The sequence below is a fragment of the Acomys russatus genome, chromosome 26 (assembly GCF_903995435.1).
Source record: "Acomys russatus chromosome 26, mAcoRus1.1, whole genome shotgun sequence".
Classification (NCBI taxonomy): domain Eukaryota; kingdom Metazoa; phylum Chordata; class Mammalia; order Rodentia; family Muridae; genus Acomys; species Acomys russatus.
In genome coordinates, this window is record NC_067162.1 from 20,286,679 (window position 1) to 20,293,383 (window position 6,705).

The following is a 6,705-nucleotide window of genomic DNA, read 5'->3' on the forward strand; positions in this document are numbered from 1 at the left end:
GCTGTGTTTTGTTTGCTTTTTAGTTGTTTAGTTTTCTTTTGCCTTTTTTGAAGCAGGATCTTTCCTTCCTTCCTTCTTTCTTTCTTTTTTGTTTTTTCGAGACAGGGTTTCTCTGTGTAGCTTTGGCTATCCTGGACTCTTTGTAGACCAGGTTTGTCTCTGCCTGCCTCTGCCTTCCTAGTGCTGGGATTAAAGGTGTGTGCCACCACACCTGGCTGAAGCAGGATCTTTCTATGTAGCCCAGGCTGGCCTCAAACACCCAGCTTAACCTTCTATATTATTATCTGGTGCTTTGGCAACATTTCATTTCTAAAATTCATTTACTATGTGTACAATGTTGCATCTGCATGTACACCTGCCTGCCAGAAGAGGGCACCAGATCTCATTATAGATGGTTGTGAGGCACCATGTGATTGCTGAGACTTGAACTCAGGTTCTCTGGAAAAGCAGCCAGTGCTCTATCTCTGAGCCATCTCTCCAGCCCGATTTTGTTAATATTTCCTTCATGTACATTGGTGTTTTGCCTGCGTAGGTGAGAGTGTCAGATCCCCTGGAACCGGAGTTACAGAGAGTCATGAGCTGCCATGTGGGTGCTGGGAATTAAACTTAGGTTCTCTGGACGAGCAGCCAGTGTTCTTAACTACTAAGTCATCTATCCAGGCTCTTGACCGCATTTCTTTACAGCAGACACCAGAATATAATTTTTAAAAATTATGTGTGTGTGTGTGTGTGTGTGTGTGTGTGTGTGTGTGTGTGTGTGTGAGAAAGAGAGAGAGAGAGAGAGAGAGAGAGAGACCGTGTGTGAAATGAGTAGGCCTATGCATTAGAGAATATGTATAGACAAAGACCACTGTGTGGAGTTGGTTCTCTCCTTCCATCTTTAGATGTGTTTCAGGGATCAAACAAGTTGTCAGGCTTGCATAGCAAGCACCTTTACCAACTGAGCCATCTTTCTAGCCTGAATATTTTTTAAATGAAGCAGTCTTTACTACAAATACTAAATTGCAAGGTACAGACTTAAGAAAGGAGTCAGCAGCACAGGATTAGACAGAATTAAAGAGCACCCACCCCCTCTCTGAAATAGGGATTTTATTTGAAGGAGACCATTTATCCTGCATAGTTTTGCTTTGTGGTTGTAAACTTGACACAACATAGAGTTATCTGAGAAAAGAAACCTCAGTTAAGAAAAGTCCCCCATCAGGAGCTCATCCTGGTGGCGCAGACAAGGGAGAACTGGTGCTCTGCTGAGCTCAGCTACCACCCAAGCCCAGATCCAGGGGCTCCGAACTGGCCCACCTCAAACTCTATATTACCTGCAAACAGTTAGGACACGTGAAAGGGCCAGTGCTGCTGATGCAAAGCTGCAGCATCTCCATGACACAGGCCAACAACAGGATAATTTGGAGGAGACCTGGTGAGGATCCAATATTGATGGTGTCACAGAAGCCAGAGACCTCAAACTTGACCAGTGACTATGCACTGCAATGAAGATTTGCAAGTGAAGGCTCTGCGGGACACACTATGACACAGTATGTCTTCCATGATGAGATGTTTTCTATGCTTTGCCTGTTTGTTTGTTTGTTTGTTTTGGGGGGAGGTTGTAAGGGCAAAGGACATATGAGGGGATGAAGAGATGAGCAGGACTGGGGTACATGATGCAAAACTCACTAAGAATCAATACAAAGTTTTTTAAAATGCAAAGAAAGGGAGGAAGGGAGAGAGAGGGAGAGAGAGGGAGGGACAGAGACAGAGACAGAGACAGAGAGAGAGAGAGACTCTATTGGGAGAGCCCAGGCCAGTGGAAGGTGACTTCTCCTTCTCTGGGTAGGTGGTCCTGGGCGATTGTCTAAGAAAGGGAGCTGTAACTGACTGTGCACCCAGAGGACAAGCCAGGAAGCAGTTTTTCTCCACAGCCTCTGCCTCAGTTCCTAAATCCAGGTTCCTGCTTTGAGTTCCTGTCCTGGCTTCCTCCGTGATGGGCTATAAACTGTTAGCTGAAATAAACCTTTTCAAAAACTCCCCAAATTGCTTTTAGTTATGGCGTTTTATTATAGCAGTAGAAAGCACATCAGGACACCATTTAAGAACCAGCATTAACTACTTGGGTATGGTGGCGCACACCTTTAGTCCCCAGCAGAGGCAGGTGGATCAATGTGAGTTCAAGGCCAGCCTGGTCTACAAAAGCAAGTCCAGTACAGCTAGGACTGTTACACAGGGAAAACCTGTCTAGAAAAAAAACCTTAAAAAAAAAAAAAAAAAAAAAAAAAGACCATACAGTGCTAACAAAAGATGCCTTGGAAAGCCGGGCATAGTGGCACCTGCCTGTAATCCTGCACTCAGAAGGCAGAGGCAGGTAAATTGATGTGAGTTTGAGGCTTAGTGTGGTCTACAAGGTGAGGCCAGCCTGGTCTACAAGGTGAATCCAGGACAGCCCGGGCTACACAGAGAAACCCTGCATAGAACACCCCCCCCAAAGGATGCCTTGGACCTTCATAACACATTCATTCTTTTTGAGTTAGCGTGTAAAACGTGTGGTAACTTCTTAGCCTGGCTTCTCAGGACCAAGGATTAAAAATCAGGGAGGAAGCAAAGGCACCAAAGATCATTTAGAAAGTAATGGCCATGCTGGAGAATTGCAGCTCAGAACCGACAGTGATGGATGTTAAGGCTCCGATCAGACAGGAGGCAATCACTAGTAGTTCTGGGGCCTCTGCCAGTGGTGGCACCTTCAGGCCTGTCACTGTCACTTACCAGGCGTGCTCCCCTGTATCTGGAACAGTGCCAGACACATAGCAGAACCTTGTTAAACACAGCTCCATGAGGACAAGCATTAGTGGTGGAAGCTTGGGGGTGCAGGGGTGGGAGTGGTGTTGGGAGACCCCTGAGTGGGGAAGAAAGAATGTATCCTTTTTAAAAACTTTGTATTTATTCTTTATTTATTTACTTATTTTTCCAGTGCTGGCAATTGAACCCAGGACCTCAAACATGCTAGGTAAGCCATTAAATTTTGGGGTCAAGGTCTTATTAAACTGCTCCAGATTGCTTTGAACTCGATTTGTAGCTCACGATGTCTCCCTGCCTCACCCTCCTGAGGAGCTGAGATGTCAGGCCTAGGCTGTCAGCCCTGGCTTCCTTTCCATTCAGGGTTTCTCTACGTGACAGTCCTGGCTGTCCTGGAACTTACTCTGTAGACCAGGCTGGCCTTGAACTCAGATCTGCCTGCCTCTGCCTGCCTCTGGGATTAAGGGGATGGGCCTGTTGCCGGATATTTGATTCCATTGCGATCCCTGAGATTTGCACTGTTAAAACCTGTCTGTTTTGTTTTGTTTTGGTGTGTTTTTGAGCACTAACGTACACCTTTAATCCAAGAGCTTTCTGTACACAGGATTTAATAAAGTTAACCCTAGGTCAAGAGGCGGAGCAAGAAACCAGCTGACAGGGAATAAAGATTAGGAGGGACTTTGAGTTGAAGGGTATTTAAGACAGGTGTAGAAGTAGGAGGGGCTCTTCAGCTCACTGGCCTTTGGCTTTTGGGGGCTTTTTGAGCTTTGAGCTAGCAAGCTTTTGGCCCTGGGTTTTTTGTTTTTTGTTTTTTTTTTTGTTGTTGTTTTTGTTTTTTTCCCTTTTCCTCTGGGGCTGAGCTAGGGAGCCTTTTGGGCCTTTTTCATCAGGATGTGAGCTGAGTAGGAAGGTCAGCTGGGTGCTTTCTCTGTGTACTAGTAGGTTTTCACCCCAGCATCTGGCTCCTGAGTCTTTATTGGTAAAAATAGAGTGTTTGGGATTATTGTTTAAAACAACATGGGCCACCATGCCCAATTTTCCTTCTCCTTTTGAAAGGACTGAGAACAATGTAAATTCTAGCAATGATTCTCAGTACCCGTGGGACAGTAGGAAGACTGTCGGGGACAGTTCAGCAGGCAGAGTGATCGACAAGCACACGGCAAGGATGCCTATATTCCACTCCTGTGGGCCAACATAGTCGGAGCCTACTTTAGAGACTTTTCCTGAGCTCAAAGAACACCAAGAAGCGAGGAGAGCTGGGGAACCAGCAAACTTGGAATGGCACCTGGGACAGTCAACTCCATGGACTTCATGTAACAAGAGAGTGGAAGAGAGTTTCACTCCTCATTTTAAAATTTATTGGAGACAGGGTGTTACTATGTAGCTTGGCTGGTCTAGAACTTGCTTGTAAATCAGGCAGGCTGACCTCAAACACACAGAGATCTGCCAGCCTCTGCCTCTGCCTCTGCCTCCAAGTGCTGGGATTAAAGTTGTGCACAACCATGCCCAGTTCAATTGTACATCTATCTATCTATCTATCTATCTATCTATCTATCTATCTATCTATCTATTTTTATCAGTGCTGGGCTCCAACCCAGAACCTTACACGTGGTAGCATGGTCCACAACCAACTTATATCCCAGGCTCTTTACCTCTTTCTTTCCTCCCCCAACTTTGATAGCTTAAGTCATAAATGCTCACAACAGGAGATTCATAAATTATAGAAAAGAACTTAGACCATCTCACGTCCATGGAGATTCCGAGCTAACATCAGTGCATATTCATAGAGAGTATTTTGGGTGTTATTAATTTTTAATTATGCAGAATACATGAATATATTCTTGTGAAAAATTAAAACAGTCCAATAGGTCTCCGCTTCCTAGGCGGCCAGCTCTACCCCTGGCTGCTCTCTTCCAGCCCTTGCCAGATAGTCACTTAATGTTACTCCAGATTGCTTTCTGTGCATTTAGAAATGCAGGAAACTTTGTTTCTCATTCTTTTTCTGCAGTGCTCTAGGGCCTCTTGAATAGAAGACTTTTTGTTTTGTTTTGTTTTTGTTTTTTGAAGCAAGGTTTTTCTTTGTAACAGCTCTGGCTGTCCTGGAACTCTCTGTAGACCAGGCTGGCCTGGAACTCACAGAGATCCACCTGTTTCTGCCTTCTGAGAGCTAGGATTAGAGGTGTGTGCCACCACTGCTGGGCTCTGGCTCAGTGTTTTAATTTGTATGTATGTATGTTCATGGGTGTGTACATGTGTGCAGAGGCCAGAGATGGGCATTATGTGTCTTCTTCAATGGCTTGCCACCTTGTTTTCAAAGACAAGGTCCTCACTGAAGCTGGAGTTCACTGATTGGCTAGACTGGGCAGCTAGGAGCCTCTGGGCATCTGCCTGTCTCCCCCCAGGGCTGGGATTATAGCATTTGTTTTTTTATGCAAGTGCTGGAGGGCCAAACTCCAGATTTGGCAAACACTTAACCAGCTCAGCCATCTCCCAAAAGCCAATTTCTTTATATTTAAAGTAAAAAACACATAATTGTTTTATGTACCCAAATTAACAGTTTCAGCTTTTTTTTTTTTTTCGAGACAGGGTTTCTCTGTGTAACCTTGGCCATCCTGGACTCACTTTGTAGACCAGGCTGGCCTCGAACTCACAGCGATCCGCCTGCCTCTGCCTCCCGAGTGCTGGGATTAAAGGCGTGCGCCACCATGCCCGGCTCTCAGCTTTGTTTTTTATTTAATGATGCAGCATAATTTCTAGGTATCATTACATATTCTGCAACATTTTCTTTATCCTTTTTTTTCTTTATCTTTTTTTAAAAATGGGGGATGGGAGGCTCTTTATGTTGCTCAGGCTAGGCCAGAATTCCTGGGCTCCAACGACTCTCTTGCCTCAACTTCCCAAGTAGCAGAACTCTAGCTATCTCATCCATCTTTTAATATGTTTTAATGCAAGATTTTTAACCATAAACAAACAGAGTAGAGAGACTTGTCCAATGAACACAGTGCATCAGACCCCAAGCTTTCATAAAGGTCAGCATTTTTTCCATGCTTCGTAAGGCACTGTCAGTGTCAGTGTCATATTCTCCCGCTTTGAATGGCACTGCTGGTGACAGTACCTTATTCATAGCCATGTGTCATCATTAGTGAGCTTACTGCTAGAAAATCGAGGTTGTTGATCTTGCCAGTGGCCGTAGGGTTTAAGCGGCTCACCATCCTGTCGGAGATCTTGCCCTGTCTTCTCCCCACAAACACCTCCTCTCCTGCCTTGCTACACAGATTTTGCCTCTGTGACTCTGTAGCTTTTGTTCTCTCTGACTGTCACTCGCTGCCTGGGATGAGATGTATCTGCCAAGGTTCCCAGGGAAGGGACAGTGCCAGAGTCAGACAAGGGTTGTTAGCTTTATGCTCCCGAGCAGCTGGGGCACAGCAACAGCCTATAAGACTCCGGTGAGAAGCTGGGCCTAGTGGCGCATGTCTTTAATCCCAGCACTTGGGGGGCAGAGGCAGGCGGATCACTGTGAGTTCGAGGCCAGCCTGGTCTACAAAGAGAGTCCAGGACGGCCAAGATAACATAGAGAAACCCTGTCTCGAAAAACAAAAACAAACAAAACAAAACAAAAAAAAGACCGACAATATTGTCAGACAGCTCTACAAGAAAGTTGGGTTTTTAGCCAGGCGTGGTGACAAATGCCTATAATCTGAGCATTCTGGAGGGAAAAGAAGGAGTTCAAGGTCATCTATTGATTGACTGCTGAGGGCTAGCTTGGGTTGTGTGAGTTAGCTCAACCAGAGAGCCTTAGGCCTTTCCTGGCTTTACTTTATTTTGTTCAAATTTTTTGAGACAGAATCTTAAGCAGCCAAAGCCGGCCTTAAACTCACTATGTAGCTCCAGGCTGCTCTTGTACCTATGGACTCCTGCTCTAGT